General features: G+C 41.5%; 1 long non-coding RNA gene across 1 annotated transcript; it reads right to left on the reverse strand.

Annotated features, from left to right (window-relative positions):
* Positions 1-512: 512 nt before the first annotated feature.
* LOC140250794 (uncharacterized) lies at positions 513-13,061 on the reverse strand. Its single transcript, XR_011903278.1, has 3 exons — positions 13,011-13,061; positions 2,742-2,816; positions 513-663 (listed from the first exon to the last, which is right to left on the reverse strand). It is a non-coding gene; the product is annotated as an uncharacterized lncRNA (long non-coding RNA).
* Positions 13,062-17,679: the final 4,618 nt, after the last annotated feature.

The raw sequence follows: 17,679 nt of genomic DNA on the forward strand, positions 1-17,679 counted from the left end.
CCAAGGACCACAAAGCATGTCAACAGCATCTGAACAACGCACAGAAAACAGGAACTATAATCAGTCTGGGCCAGACCACCAACCAAAACCAAGGTTGTAGTTTCTCCCATGCTATGTGGAAGATCCTCAGGTTTCATTTCTGTTCTCTGTGCTGGTGCTGCTGACAAGAGTTAGGATATGTTTAATACCAGGTGAAAAGTTTAAGACAGCACTGCACACATGAGTGAACCCTTATAGGAGTCTGACAGAGAAGATTTACTTGCAGAGAAAAGGCAGACGTTCATCTTGATATCTTTCCTGACATCTACTGCTGCAAATACGTCGCTTTGTTGCTCTCTCTCCTCCTCCTCCAATCAGTAGGGAAAAAATATATAGAAAAATAGATTTGTTTCCAGCCCTATAATAGATGCACTTCTTTTACTTCAGGATTGATCTCTTTGCGCGTTGGTAAAAATTTACAGTCTACTTTCAAGTATTTTTGTCACACGTTTTCACTTTTTTCTATTTATGGGACAAATTATATCAATAAAAGTCAAATTCGCTGTGCTGTATTTAGGGAACAACTCCTGTATGAGAGCTGGTTCTCTGAGGTTCTCAGATTCTCCTGCAAAATGTTCGACAGCTTAACATCCTTCTTGGGAAGAAGAACATCCTCGGAGTTGCCTGGGGGAGGATGGAGAATAAAGCATTTTCCATACAGCTCTGGACAAAAACTGATGTCCCATTAAAAGCTCAGATTCTGTTTCTGGAGCTGTTATTAGAAAGGCTGCCATATTTGTATGAAATCCCACAGAGGAAATGCACACAAGCATTCTGCTCAGCATGAACCCCAAACACCCATCACAGCGCTAGATTAACTACAGTAACACGTTCCAAAAGGCAGATATACTGCAAAGCAAATTTCACAACCCTTTAGTGTGCTTTGACACCTAGAAGGAGAAGGTACCACTGAACATTACAAATATAGAGTCTGCAACAATGAATCACAAGGCTGCAAGAAAAGAAAACATGACCAGGTTGCCAGCAACAGCCAGATATTGCCACAGAAGGGAAAAGACAGTCTCCAAGGAAGAATGGGCTCTGAATGGGCGGGCTGCTTCCTAAAGAGCTGGAGGGGTTTCTAGAAAAAGCAGACTGTAAGCAGGAGCTTTGCCCTGGAAAGTTCTTACTTCCCTGAAGCAGTTATTGAGCACGGATGAGGAATGAGCTGATTTTTTTATATAATAGGGAAATGCAAAATGAAATGAATGTAGTTCCCCACCTTTCCCACAGTAGATCAGAGACTCATTTCAATAAGAGTGCCTCAGTTTCATGAAATAATGAACAAAGGGACATCTGAACAATAAAGCGTGTTGGTTTTTTTCCCCACAGTCTCCTAGCGTATATGCTTTACTCTTTAATATTTCCTTCCTCTGACATTTATTTTGTAAAGGTAATAAAGTCTTGAAAATAAAGGACGTCCTACCTCACATCCTCTGTCACTGAAGCTTTCATGACAGATGTGATTTATCAGCTGAATGTATGGAGGATAATGCTAGCGACGTGGTCAGAGCACGGGGTCAATCCAATCTCCACAACAGAATGAAACTACACAACTCATTGCCTAAATCTTGGTACAGATCTGGGCAAAACAATCCAGTTCTCCATTGGTTATGGACATGGCACTTCTCAGGTTGCTGGAGGACTGCACTCCCCTCAGAGATAGCGCACGGCTCCCCAGCTGTTCTACTGCCTCAAGAATGAAGACAAAATCACTAGAAGTGGCACAGTGCAGTGAGAGCCATCCAGCTCCTGCCAGCACTGTCCGCCCTGACTAATCCGAGCCCGATCGATTTGGAAAGGACTCATTCTTCTCCATCATCTGCTTGGTTGGAGGGAGAAAGGAAAACTCAGACCTGTTTCAGTGTTTTAAATACTGTCACACAACGAATGAGTGTATTTTTTATTTTCCTTAGAACCTGGAGTGACCGGCCTGTCCTTATTGAAATGGGTGCGCTGTGGCCTCACAGGTTGCATCAGCTAATCGTCCCTCCTGTTAACTTCAAGTCCGTTCCTAAAAGACAACTTGAGGAATTCTGGTTTACAGATCTAAGTAGTGTTTTACATTTAAGCTCATTGGAGGGCAAATAACCACGAGGAAATAAAGAATCCAATCCATAAAAAATACATGGCTGGGACCAGCACTGAGATTATTTCTCCTAACACCTGCATGTGAGTTCAGGCAGAGACCCAGAATATTCGCCATGTGACTCCTGCTAATGATCACAAAACAAATCAGTGAGGTTTTGTGTTTTCTGGGGGCAGCTAAATTACTCCATCTGTCATTTGCACTGAAGTTTTTCAGTGCCTAATAGATCTCAAAGCAAACCCTGCTGGAGCCAGTCAGGAACTGGCAGCCAGGTGAGCTTCACGTGACTTTTAAGTTTGATGGAAAATATTTCTCGCTGCTGGGTAGAAGGGAGTTACTGAATTTGATTACTTCGAGATGCTATCATAAAATGAAATAAATAAATGAATAAAAAAGCAGAAATTATTCGTCTTTGCTCCACAACAGAGAGAGAGGGAAAAAAAAAAAACACACCACCACACAATTTCAAACAGAGGCCAAAGTGTGGTAAAAGAGCTCATTAATGCTGGTAACTGAGCCTAACTCAGTGTTAAAGAAGAACGCTTTAAATGTGTGAATATATTCAACACATCTACATATGAAACAGTTGCTTATGGTAAGGACAAATGCTCACCCAAGCCAGGACTGCGGCAAACCACTTCTTCCCAGAGCATGACCAACTTGTATTCTCAGGAAGAGATGTTCTGCCCTTATTGTGGAGGCAAAAAAAAGACATGTTAATGATGTTTTTGCACGCTGGGGACTGTTCTAGGATTCAAACTCCAATAATACTGTGTAACCACAGGAGGATTGTACTAAATATTGCAGTTTCATGAGGATAACAAGGCCAGGCTGGATGTGGCTCTGGGCAGCCTGGTCTGCTGGTTGGCAACCCTGCACATAGCAGGGGGTTGAAACTAGATGATCATTGTGGTCCTTTTCAACCCAGGCCATTCTATGATCCTATGATACTGCTCTTGAAAGTGATCTCACTCTCAATTCATTTTGCTAATTCTCAAATCTTCAAGAAACTTGTTAAGAAACCTGTTTCTGGTAAGATCAGAATATGGGAAGTTTTACCTGAGAAAAAATAGCACAAAACTTATTAGCAAGACGAAGGAAAAAATGTCATAAGCGTGTAATAAAATGAATTACTTTGGATATAGCTCTCTGCTATATAATCGGGGCTTACATTTTAGAGCAAAACGTAAGCCAGTTTTAAAGGAAAAATAGCACATCTTGTGGAAATTTAAGAAAAGGTAAATTTTAAAAGGAAATATAAAAATACAAAATAACAGAACAGGATCTTGCATTTCAGGAGTGAATAATAAATTCAAACAGTGAGTTCACTTTCGTTGCTCAGAACCATATTTTTACAGCATACTTCTTGTCAGCATCTTTTTCCTCTGCTCAGCTTGCTGCTAATTACCACTGGTGAGAAATTTCTGGAGCCACAAAAAAGGGAGAAGGCAAAAAAAAAATGCTGTCATTACTGTTAGAAGCGCACAACAGAAATCATTAATATTTCCAATGGTCTCATGAGAGGAAGTGGAGTTAGTTCTGTCTTACAAATGGCAAACATGGGCACAGATCCCTTGAAATCACTTGATGGAGTCATGCAGAACACCTGAGGTTCTGCTCAAGCAACACAGCTGTCTGGAAGAGTGGAGCTGCTGAGAAGACCACATGAAGACCAGAGGTCTGTAATATTTTGTGTGGTTTACAATATATGTGCAGGTAGCCCTTCCTATTTATTTACTTAAAGTCTGGATCCATAGAATCATAGAATGGCTTGGGTTGGAAGGGGCCTCAAAGATCATTAAGCTCCAACTCCCCTTCCACAGTCAGGAACGACAACCTCCATATCTAATACTAGAGCAGGGTGCCCAGGGTCCCAAACGATGGAGCTCCATGGAGATGAGCCCACATTAATAAACAGAGTGCATTATGTGCTCATCTTTAGTGTGCTCCAGAAAGTTCATGGGGTCCAAGACTACTCCACAATGGGAATAAAAACTCCAGTGAAGAGGGGTGATAAGAAAACTGATATTAAAACACACTCTGGCTGTGCTCTAAAATGCTAATGCAGACTACACTGCATGTACTGAGATGGCCCAGGTCTCTGAAATGCTAATTCTGGTCACATTTATATCATCTTCTCACTTCAAACTAGAAAGAGGTACATTGTGAGATGATTTGAGCGTTTCAGAAGTAGTAGCCAAACCAGAAATAGTCGCTATAGCACTCAGTCAACTGTTACTACTGATTGCCTGAAGATGGGGATTGTTCAAGTTCCATTCTTCAAAAGTAGGTTTTTCATCATGCCATAATCATTACCAGGACTATTTATAAATGGATATGCAAGCTGCACACCAAGGAAGAAAAGAATATCTTTTCCTTTTGATAGTATGTTGCTTGAAAATGTGAGAGATTTTTTCCAACTAAAAATCTCACTTCTTTTAATACCGATGTCCTCAAGTGTCCTTGGAGTCCTACCTTCCCTTATGGAACCGTTTACTTCCACGTGCTGTTGGGGGCTAAGGAAGCAATAATTGTAAGAGATGAAGGAGATGCTGAGACAACAGTCATGACCTTGACTCTGTGGTCTGTGGCAAGTTGAAGTGAAACTCCAGATCCAAACAGTACCCAGCTCTGTCCAAAACCAGTCTGACAACAGATCTGTGATGAAGCATGGGTTTGTGAAATCTAGTTACATCTGTACTTATATTTTTCTTTAACCACTAAATGACACATTCCTTCTAAAAGAAACTTGCCCAATTTGAAAACAGAGTCAATGAGGAGTACCGACTATGGCTAATATCACAGCGCTATGATGACTGTGCAAAAGGGGCCCTCTTTTCTTTCAGTTCCTCCCAGATTCTGCCAGTACCAAAGGAGCGCCAAGTGCTTTGTGCACATGCATTATTCAAGACATGCACTTTTAAATGAGAAATTTTGCACGCAGAAAGCAGGCAGTGGTAAGATATACAATGTAAACAATACGTGGAGAAGTTATCAGTATGTACATGGTGGTAATATTAGGCAATAAAGGTGCTACCACAATTGATTGATATGCCTTAATAATGCCTTTCAATTTTCCTAAGGGAGGAAGAATAAAATGGAACTGAGCCTTCCCTGTGTTAAGGATGGCATTTTGTAAGTTCATATTTCTTTACAGTCACTTTCTAGGAAAGGACTTTGCAATGAGTGTAATCTTCCCTTAAAGAACCCTCCCAGTGTGCTTCCCTTTATGAAATAGCATTAGCTGTTATTAAAATACATATTTATTCACGTGGAATTGAAAACATTCCTATTTCATTAAGCTTCTACTAGTATACGATAATAGTAAATGTATCAGGTCACTTCACTATCTGCATCATATTTATCTCCTTTAAGATTCTGCTTCCAAGCATAGGAATAGATTGGAGCAAAATATGTTTTAATACAACGCAAAACGCAAAGCACTTCAAAATAAAATCATTCTTTTCCATCTGCTTTCTTTATGAGTTTTGCCTAAGGGTTTGACTTCATAAAAGCTAAACAGGAGCTCAGCTGCTTGTGCCATCCACAGACTTTAACTGTGGGGATGGAGATTGTAAAGGTGGTTTGAGATTTCCATGCTGAACATTTGTGTTCCTAAGAAAGAACCACTTGCCCATAATGGTAAAGCTAAATTTGTACAGAATCTGTACAGGAGGAAATAAAAATAATGTGATTCTATCAGCATAAACAGCAATATAAGGAGCTGCTTTGTCAGAAGAGCCACATCCTTCACTGTACGGACACCTCCAACCACCCTTAGACCCAAGCTTTCCTGTAGAGTCCCATGAGTTTCTTGAGCTTACCTCTTTGGTCTGAAGCTACTGCTTGCTTAAACCACTGTAACTTTTCTGGCTTCTAATTCTTGAAGCCCATAGAGGGCAACACATGGCATCAGCCAAAAAACGTCAACCAGCACCATCCACGGCTAAGTCTCCTGCAAAGGTAACTGAGCATGGTGTGTACTTAAGGGACATAGTGACCCCAACAGAAGCCTGGATAAGGTGCCATGTTAAGTGCATTAACATATTTCTGTCCATCCTGAATCTCTCTCCAGCCTCTGTTCTTACTCCTCTTTTCATTCTGTGTTACAAAGCTGACTATTTCAAAAATCTACTTCACCACTAAGTAGACGTATATAGTTAACAGCCCACTTCTCAACAATGCATAAACAAGACACACAAGGCATGGCAGATCTTAGCCTCCCTGCACTGGAAGCTACATGCCAATTAATGAGACACATTGTGCTTTGTCCCCTGGTCATGTGCTATGCACTCCTGGCAGCCTTCCCTCCAGCATTACTGACCACCCCACCACTTTCCTCGCTTATACGAAGCTTTGCAGAATTGGAATATTTCAATACATTATAGCAAATAATGATTGCTAAATATCACTAAATTGATAGTTGCTAAGCTGCTAAACCAGTGCAGAAATACAATACTGAATGCAATGGGCATACCCCCTCTTGAATCACAGTTTTCCATTCACAGTTGCATTCTGTAATACAGCAGCTTAATTGGTATACAAACCACCTAGCAAGGGCCAACCTTGGTATTTGCAGTTTGCTAATCTTTTCATCAAGACGGCATATTTCAATTGTTTTGCAGAAATCAAAATCTATGGTGTTGACATTATTAAACAGAGCACAGTGATGTTTCATAAATCTACAGCAACGCTTCCGTTATTATTTTAATTCCTTACTTATGGATCCTTCCTTTTACATGATTTATCCTCCAGAGAGCCATGAGATTAATTGTCTGTAATTTACTGGGTCATTCAATTTACCCTACCAAATAGTGGCACAATATTAGCTCTGGCATTCCTTGGCCCTCATGCTCTAAGAATTGTTAGAAATCAGTGCAAGCAGGTCATACATCTCCTCAGGCAATCCTTTCCATACTTCTGGATGCAGGTGCTAGGGTCCTGAGATTTAAAAGTGCTTTTAACTTCAATAGTTATTTAACATCCTCCCTAATTAAGAACAGAAGACAAAGTGTTTGCTACCATGCTGAGACACAAAGCCATCACTCTGCTTCTTTTTGACCATAGGAAAAAAAAAACATTATTGACCAGTCCTGAGGCAAAATTCTGGGGGATAGGTGATATTTTTATTAGACTGATAGCACTGATCATAGAGATAGTAGGTCTAATAAAAGATTTTATCACCCTCTGAAATGTCTGCTCCTCCTCATCTGCTCCTCATACATCTGAGGAATTACAGAATGGCAGGGGTTGGAAGGGACCTCAAGAGATCACTGAGTCCAACCTCCTGCTGAAGGTTGCACAGGTAGGCATCCACCCAGGTCTCAAATATCTCCATAGAAGGAGAATCCATAAGCTCCATGGGCAACCTGTTCCCGTGCTCCATCACCCTTACTGTAAAAAAGTTCTTCTGCATATTTGTATGGAACTTTCTATATTCAAGTTTCAGGCCATTTCTCCTTGTCCTATTGCTACACACCACTGAGAAGAGCCTGACCTCATCCACTTACCTCCCACCATCTTTTAGACATCTATAAACATTTATCAGATCCCCCCTCAGTCTTCTTATGCCCAGGCTGAACAGCCCCAGGTTACTCAGTCTTTACTCATCCAGGAGATGCTCCAGACACTTAATCATCTTTGTGGCCTTCCGCTGCACTCCGACTAAAACAAATAGGTTTACACTGCTCAGAACTATCTTCAGCCTCTTTTACCTGTTTTCCAAATTTACTGTCAGATTTAAGAGCATCGCATTCTCGTTTATTCTGTTAACATGAATGTGTAAACATATCTGGTTTCTCATATAATTGCTGCTCTCACTTCTAATCTGCAGCTGTATGTAGCTTGCATTTCCCTGATTGCCAAATTTGAGGGGCTTGAAATTTAATAAACCTCTCTAGAAGAGTTTTCTATTATCGTTTGTACTCTGATGTTTCAATTTTTTCTCATTATCGGTTGGTCTTTTGAGAATTATCCCTTTTAACAGCAAAGAGAAAATGAGAGAGAGATTGCTGAGCATGTCCGTCTTCCAGCTAGGATCAGCAAAAGCAGTTGGGTTTGATCACTCACATTTCATCAGTGCTATTTACTTCCTTGTGCAGAGATCAAGTTGCCTTCTGTAACAGAATAAGACCTAATACTGAGTTTTCCTGATAATATGTAATATTTATTTTTTGTTTGTTCTTAGGAAACTACCTAACATTTTTAGAAACTCCAAGGAAAGCAGTTTTAGCAACTGCTTATTCCCTCTTATCTCACTTAAATTATAAGGGGACACTGTTGATAACCAACTAACGTCTTTGTGCTTCACTTTTTCCTCCACTTAATCACTGCCTCCCCGTCCTTCTGAATGGAGGTCTGTGAACTTCAGCATGTAAGAGCTCTTAGTCCTGAGAAATAAATCACTTTAGGGGACAACATCTTCCTTACAGAGAGCTCTTTCCAGGCTACCACAAGCACCCAAAATACATATGCATCAGCTATTCAATTTAATTTTCCTGCAGAGGCTATAAGTCATGATTTGGGCACTCTGGCTATCTTTGTCTTGCTACCAGCTCTCAATAATACTAATGATATCCAATTTCTTTTCACAAATGGGAATGTGTAATTCCATTTGTTTATGACCCAAGCTTCTCAGGCTATTAAAGAATTGCTCTTCTTTAAACCTCTCAATGCCTTGGTTCTCTGCATCACTGTAACCTTGAGTTTACCCAACATGACTTAAGGCAACTTATTGTGTTAGTGTCTGTTAATTCACCATTATTTGTGTACTGGTTTTAAATCCTTTGAGTCATTTTAGTAGGTAACTTCCCAAAAGATGGGCAGGAGATGCAGATCCAAGGCAATTCATGTACCTTCCAGCCTTCCTCTGCTACCTCTGGTGTGCTGACACCTGCAGCTCTGCAAGGCCAGCACATTAGAGGTGTAAAACACCCTCTCTCATTTAGAAGTGGTGGTGCAGAGAATCACATCCAACTCTTTTCTTAAATGTCCTTTCCTCCCTTACATAATCACATAACATTGAAGTCCAGAGGTCACCTCCTCCTCCCAAACACCTCACCAAAGAAAGCTCTTCTGTATGTCCACACAGCAGAGTGATGTAATCTATTACATCAAAACTATTAAAAGCACTGGTTTTGGTGACCACAGGTTGTGCAACCCACTGATGCATCAGATATAAAATGCCTGCAGTTCCACGAGTAACACCATTTCTCTAAGATGCAAAGGACTGCATCCAGCTTTCACTCTACTGTCACAGGCTATGGGCAACCCACTTTATCTATCATATTTCCAAGAGGCCTGGAAGACCAAATATTCTCTCTCTAATACACACACCCTGATAGATAGCTCCACCTTCCCCCAAGCACTGTTAATCCAGGGCTTGTACTGAAATAAACAAGCTTCATGTTGACTATTTTGCTTTCACTGGTGGGTATTCCTCAGGCAGTTCTGCACAGCCTTGGGATGAGCTGCAGGGATTAGCTCTGAGCAGCCCGCAGGGATATAGTGTCAACTGTTCTCAGTTTTGGTCTGTGGAGGCAATCTGACAAGTACAGCTAGGCCTGATAACAAAGATCATGCCAGAAAGGTGCCAGATGCAGCGCTGTATCCCCCTCTGTTCCCTTGGCACCTGGCAGGCTATTTAAACTCTTTCTCCTATCCACAGACACACTGTGGGACACATCATACTCACATGAAAACAGCCTCCCAGTCTTCACATGGTAAATCATGAGCAAGTCCATGTACCATGTTCTTATTCCAGCCCAGCTCTCTATGTGGGGAGAATGGCATCCTGCATGTTTTTGCACAACCACCAAGACGAAGTATTTGCACTTTAAGGTAGCAACAGGATAAATCCTCCCTTGGCTGTCTAAAGCAAACAAACATTATCTTCAGCAGGAGAGATCTGCAGGTAATCAGTTCAGTGTGAGCTCTTGGTACAGCACTGTGGCCCTGGACAAATGTAATCATTAGGTACATAATTAGAGAGTATGGATGGAAGTAGGGAGCTTAGATTTGCACATGAAACTTATCCATCTGCAATGGAAATAACCGTGTCTGTCACTCCAAAAAGCTCTGAAAAGGTAGAAAAAAAGATTCAATACATATCCCTGAGAATGATTAGGGAATATGATAACACGTTTAAGAACAACTGATTCTAGATGCTTAAGATATTTATCCTGTCAACTTGCAGGGGTTACTTGGTTATGTTCTAAACATTCCTACCTGTGCAAAAAGTCTGAGCAGAATTCATGCTCTTACCTAGCAGTCAAATACATCAAAGAGCAGATGGCCAGAACCTGAGGCTGGGAAAAATAAGAGTGGAAAACCAGTGCAGTTTTAAACAACATTTATACTTAATCACAGGTAAATTGGATTCTCCCTGACAGGGAGACTTTGTATTAAAGGCACAGGGTTTAGTTTCACTAATGATTTGAAAAAAATTAGCTAAGGGCAGCCCTGGGCCCTTCACTACTGCAAAGTGAATCCCATGCTAAAGAAACTCTGCCATGCTCCTCCTCTTATTCACCCCAGGAGGGCAGGCATAATGGGGCACAACGGGGCCAATCCACATCTGCAAGAAGATGGTAAGATGGCTTCAGGGTCCTGCCCTGCAACATTTAGCTGGCATGACAGAGGATACTGCCTGTCCCACCTGCATGCCCTCCCTGCTTATCCCTATCATCAAAGCAAGAGCTCAGGGGACTGGGAAAGTCTAATTCCCAGCGCCACAGCTCATTGATTCAAGAGCTAATGCAAACCGCAATTGATTGTGCAAGTAATTATTAAGTCAGAGTGATAAGTGCAGCACTGCAGAGAGGCTGAAGGCAGGTCAAGCTATGACCCCGCTGGAAGTCTCCAGATAGAGGAGGGAAATCTTCCCTGTATGAACTACCTGAGTTTGTGCAGCGGAGTCTTTAATTCATTATAATTTAATTCTCTGAGGCATAAACTAGAGATCTACAGCCACTTAAAACACCTGAGTGAGAGCACCCGGCCATGCTATGAATTTTGCTCACTGCCTTCCCAACTACACTTCAATTTCTGCTTCTCATGCAGAAGTCTCATTTGGACCTAACACTGCCTTCTGCAGGGGACTCTGTAGTTGCTGGAGGTGCATAGCAGAGTTCTAGCTGAAATAAGAACTCCAGTTCCTTGCAGCTGAGTAAGCGTATAAATTTGGAATGCACCAGGTTTTAAAAACAGAGTGTCTTCAATGAGGTCATAAGTGCTTATACTATTTCTCCATATTACTAAAAACTACCATGCAGATTAAGGCAGCGAGGTTCAGAAATGTATTTTAATCATTATGTGAGAATTGCAGTAGGAGATTCACACACCGAAACCCAAGCTGGGTTTTAAGAATAGCGTTCCTTTTGTCTTTTATTCAAAGCCAATTAATATTTATATATAATAGAAAGCTACAAGCTTTAAGATCAATGAAATCCTTCCAATTTAGATCTATAACTGCTTAAATTACCCTTATCTTGCCCCGCAGTGCTGCTTCTTTTTAAACTGTAAGAACAGCACTTCCCTATGCACTCGGCTATAGGGTGATGCTAATGACACTTCTTATTCCAGCAGAATTTCATCGAGCTCATAAATATTACTATGCCTTTACATCTAGTTCAGAGATTTCAGTTGAATATTCAGCTATTTACTTCCAAGGGAAACAGTTCCTTTTCCACATAGAAATTATCACAGCTCAAAAGAGCCTGATCTCCACCAGTCAGGAATTTACCCTCATACAAGTAAATCAGCTCCTGCATTAATTTAATTAGAACGTCTGTCTGTTCTAATCTGACTCTTTGTAGAAGGGAAGATGCTGGAAGTGAACCAGGGATATCGCATTAGAAATTCTAGCTACATCTAGAAGGCAACTTGCTGGCTGCATTAGACGACTATGGCCAGACTCCCTCAGCTGAGGCTTTCTATAGAAAGTAGTTGATGGCCTCCAAGAAGAGGCAAAACAATTTGACCCATCCTCCCTGCAGCAGTGAACACAGGTAATCCCACCAGAGTTGCTGACCCATCATCTCCAGCCTCTTCCACAGCAGACCTGCAGCCACGGCTGGACAGACAGAGATAGGATCTATGCCACATCCACGCTTCTGCAGCGTGCAACCCTGGCAATGATTTGCCATGCAGCAAAGGGCCTGCTGCTCACCTCCCCATAGCTGAGGACCTGCTGTCTGACATTCCCAAAGGGGTTTCCTGCACTGGTGCAGCAGCTGCCAAGCACAAACCGACAAGTGGCATAGACTCACCCTGCCTCTCCGCACAATAACACGTTTATCTCACCCTGCTGTTAATAAGCCTTCACAGCTCAAGAAGCAAGGATCTTTGGAAACAACAACTTAGACTTTGTCCTGATTTCACTCCAGCTCCCTGCTGACAGATAGTGCAAGCAAGCTCTTATATCTTGTCTCACTTTTCTGATTAAAAGTATTATCTTTATGTGAGGCTAGAATTTAAGGTATCAGATTGGACTCCAGCTGTAGGTAAGTGACAGTGTTTGCTAGATAAGTATCCTGAATGCTTTGCCGAGGGTTTGGTTTTCTGAAACAAACTGTAATGATACCATAAATAAAAAGTGGCACACAGGAGAGCTCAAACTGACTTTCAGCTTTAGCAGAGTGATAAACAGGCATTGCCTTTCACCTAGGATACAAGAAACCTGTAAAGGGTTATCCAGAAAATAATCCATTAAACACGCACAATTAAAAGAAAGGGGGAAAAACATAATAAGCAAAGGGCTGTGCAAGGACAGTTTTCCTAGGTAAAGCAGAGATAAAAATGCATATGCAAAGTACCCTGTCATGATGAAACTCACAGGAGCTCATCGATCACTTTAAACCATAAATACAAATCTTTTTCTTACCTCTAAGAATAGAGCTGGATCTTTAACCACGTCGGAGGAGTAGATAATAACCCATCAAGAACCCACAGAGACTCAGCTACCAGCATGAAGATTTTGCTCTATTTGAGAAAAAAAGCACAGATTTAGCTTTCCAAACACAAATGGGAAACAGCATAAGGGAAACCAGTGTCTGCTGAGGGGAATATTTTGTTCTAGGTGGGATAATGACAGTCCTTTCAGGCTATGTCACATACATAACTGGTTCTCTTTTTTCATTAATGAATTTCCATCTCTGGCTCACTGAACCGAACCACACGACCAAAGGTGATCCAACAAAAAATAATACACTTTACATTATTAAAAATCATTCATTTCTACGGAAGTGTAGGAAAAGAGAAGCTGGCCTGCAGAAGAAAGGGCCTTCTCTCCCATACATCCATATAAATGAATGATTTCACTAATGTGAAGAGAAGTCTACTACCGTTAAACCTTGTCAATGAGATCAGAAACAGGGCCCTGCTGTCTGCTCCTTAAAGTACATTATTTTTTGTTCGATCACCTTTGTTCATAATGCGGCCATTGAAAATTTAATGTTCTTACATATATCACTGTCAGACTTTATTGCACGTTCACGGAGGAAAGTAATTCCATCAAGTGATGGACTATGAAGGCTACTAAATATAGATTTATTGGAAATTCCAGTTGAAGATAAGTGAATCCTTTCTGCCAGCTGGAAGGGAGAGCTACACTCAAGCCCTTTCCTTACCTGTCTATCATTCTTGATACAAATACATCTGTTGAGTTCTAAAATCAGATTATCATTACGGTGCCCATAAGGTTATTTTTAAATACCCGGTGTTTGTCATAGCTCTGGAACAAAAGCCATTTTAGTCTGTAGACTAACCAATTGGACAGGATGTACTGGTTAAAGCAAGGAAAATAAAAGAATATTCCCTTTGCAACAAGGCCCTGTTCCTACATCTCATATTCAGAATATAGTTCCCAGGCCAAAACTCAACAGCTGGTGACCTGCAAGGTGATGCAGGGAACACGAAAACAACCACAGGCCTGCACTGTCAGAGGATCCCCACAAGTGCAAGCATCACGGACTGCCCCGGGGGCAGCTGGGGGTGCCCATGGTGCAAGCCCTTGGAAGGAAGATATGCACTTGCTGACCAGAATAAAGTCATCAGTAAGCCAAGTTGCTTTTGTCTCCATTTCTCACTACAAACCAGAAAGATTGCAGTGGGGCATGAGGAGGCTGCAAGCAGACCGGCTGACATGAGCTAAGTATTCAGCCTGCTGTACCAAAGTCTGGTGCTCCACCTTTTGCTGTAGAAGGGCTATATCCAAATCCTGGCGGTGGATCAAAGCACCTGCTGCTGGGTGCATAGCTGGGATCATCTCCTTTACTCATCATTCCCTAAAGGCTGCCAGTGCAGGATGGATCTTAGTATGTTTGAACCAAGGCAGAGGTAGGAAAAAAAGATACTTCTCATCCAGCAGCATCACTCACAGGCTCTGGTCTCACAAATGCATTCAGTCATACACTCCTCCATTGATAACTACTTGTATCAGGATCATGAAACTGAGATTATACATTGATTTATGTAAATAGAGAATTGATTTTAGAGTACTTTTCTTGAGTTTTCTCAGGAATATGGTACTTTGCCTCCCTCCCACTGAGCTGTCTGCCCCATAGCTCTTATTACCTACTATTTTCTAGACTGAAAATCTTGTAACATAGGATTTATTTTGTCTAATTTCTAGGAGCTAAAATAATTAAGGTTTCTTTTATTATTATTCCATTCGATTTTCATCAACATTCTGGAATACTACCTCCGATTTTTTTTCCTGTTTAAGTTAATTGGCTTTGAACTAACAACACACTGGTAAAGGAGTGGGTGTAGTCTCTAAATAGCAATTCCACACCAATTCCAGTAATGCCCGTAGTTTATCCTAAGGATCAGCCTTAGGCAGCAAATGTTCCTATACAAACATACCACTTGAAGAATGAACTTTGTTGCCACTGCAGTAGGCTCCAAAAAGTACTTTTATGGGTCATATATAGAGAAAGGTAATTTCACTATTTCACACCTCTCCACTTCTTTTAGCTTTATCATGAGCCGCTGTATTTCTACGGGAATGGTAAATCCAACCCAAATACAGCGTCTTTATTTTGAATCATGGCCACTACAGCAAAAGGATCTCTAAAAGCACTCATTTCCTACCACAACTCACTGACTAAGCCCAGCTGGTACCTTCCTGGTAATGTTACCAGTTCAAGAGACAGAACAGTTCTGTTAACAAAGCTAAAGGTAATGGCTTTATCTATTTAAATGGCAGAGTGCTCAGTACCCCATTAATGCAGAACTGAGTCTCAAACTGGCTATGATAATATCTAAAGTAGTCTGGTTGCTCAATGATATGGAGCCATCCGATAATTGTAGCTCTTTTAGTTGGCTCAAGGATAGTATTTAGCATGCAAGAAAGAGAAGCATGCGAGGAGGGAGTGCATCTCCCTGCTTGGAAATACTCAAAACTCATCCCGACGTGGCACTGGACAAGCCTTTTTAGGTAATGCTGCTTGAGCAGAGATATTGGAGCAGATGACCTCCAGACATGCCTTTCAATGTCAACTGTTATGTGATTCTGTGAAGAGATAGATGCAAATGGCTTAGGTATCACATAGCCATCAGAGATAAAACTGCATGAGAATCACAGAACAGTTTGGGTTGGAAGAGACATTAAACATCACCCAGTTTTAACCCCCTTGCTATAGGCAGGGACACCTCCCACTAGAACATTATATATATGAGTCAATTTAGCATGCAAAACACAGTAGTCAGATTACGTCAGTGTAACATTGGTTAGTCTAAGTGGAGTATGGATACCCAGAAATTAATACATAATGCAAGCAGGGGTCAACTGGGAGTTTTCTACCAGCAAGAAAGACAAAGACTGGTTAAATCTATACAAAACATTTTTGCCTTATTTAGGGTTATTTAAAAGATTATTTCTGATTATTTTAAAGATGAATATATATTTGCATTAGTTATTAAGAAGCATAAGGAAAGGCTGGGGAAGAACATTCAGCTATCCTTGGGCCGTGATTTATCAGAGGTTCCTATTTGCAATTGCCTGGCCTCTTCCCAAGAATCTGTTGTATTTGTTAGTATTTACTCCCTAGTAGGTGAATATTTGTACCCTTTGGGTTTCAAGTTTCCATTCTCCCTTTACATTTATGTTCCCCCTCTTTTAGTATCCCCACAACGACTTGCTGCAGACACTCCTCATCACAGCAACACAGGACTGTGCCATGTTATGCAGTACAGCACTGCTCACTGCTTACCTCGTGTGCTGTATAATTAGGTGGTTACATGAAATCCTTCCCATCTGTTACCATGACAGCCCAGTCATCTTGGGAAGGCTTCCATGAATTTTTGCACTTCCACAAAATGGGGTCAAATAACAATTATTTCAGTTAATGACATCTAGTGTACACCTGGAGACGGCACCGTTTCCAAGAGCACACAATGAGAGTTAAGCTCAGTGGAGAGATAAAGATAGAACCTACTGCTCACAGAGCAAACAAATTACACAGCACATGTGCAGGCCAAGTAGCTGAAAGGCTGACAGACTTCACATCCACTGGGTAGCTGGGGGGGACATGCAGTAGCCACCAAATCTGACCTATACTCAGCATCAGCTCAGATCAGAGAACTGGCAGGAATCTGGAAGAGGAAAACAAACGTTGCTGTTGCTGTCTGACTCTGTCAAAAGGGGTTTTATTATAGTGGTTTTTATCTTGGGAAGATGTGATCTGAGAAAAGCAGACAATGCTTAGAAGTAATTTCAAAGAGAAATTGACAGACACATGCAAATGCTTGGAGAGAAGGGAGGGGAAGGGGACTGAATGCGTGAGAGGCAGAAATGATCAGAGGGCTCACATATGGAATGGCAGTGCAGATAAGGGCAATAAGAGGTTAAAAGCAATATGAGTTGAGGTAGCCTAGCAAGGTAGGAAGGAAAGCAACACAGCAAATTTCCTGCTGTTTTCCTCAACCAGATTATTAAAAGGATATAAGCTCCTTGCATAATGCAGGACCTTGCTGTCACCGTCACAGATTATCCCAAGTCAGAAGGCACACAGAGCAGAAGGGACAAACCCTCCCCCCTTGCCCACTGGCAGTGCTGTGCCTGGCCCTTTGGGCTGCCAGGGCACACTGCTTGCTCATGTTCAACTTGCCATCAGTCAGAATGTCTAGCTATTCAGATCAGATAGTTTCATAGAATCATATCATAGAATGGCTTGGGTTAGAAGGGACATCAAGGATCATCAAGTTCCAAACCCCTTGTCACAGGCAAGGTTTAGCCAGTTGCTAAATCAAGTACCAGATCACATTTCCCAGGGCCCCATCTTATCCAGCCTGTGCACATTTGAAAAACCAATTTGGTTTAAAGGCCAGATACTATACACCATAAGGGACATACCTTATCCAACATCTGAGCTGTTGAAAGCAGAAATATCCACCCTACACACTCCCCTCCATGGAAGAACAATTCCTTATAATCTTTTTATGCACTTGATTAACTGAACCATGTTTCTAATTAGACCCTTAAGGAGCCTTAATCACCCAGCACTTACTGAGAGGTGGCTGGCATGGAAAGAAGCTGTGCTGGTCAGATG

The sequence above is a fragment of the Excalfactoria chinensis genome, chromosome 3 (assembly GCF_039878825.1).
Source record: "Excalfactoria chinensis isolate bCotChi1 chromosome 3, bCotChi1.hap2, whole genome shotgun sequence".
Classification (NCBI taxonomy): domain Eukaryota; kingdom Metazoa; phylum Chordata; class Aves; order Galliformes; family Phasianidae; genus Excalfactoria; species Excalfactoria chinensis.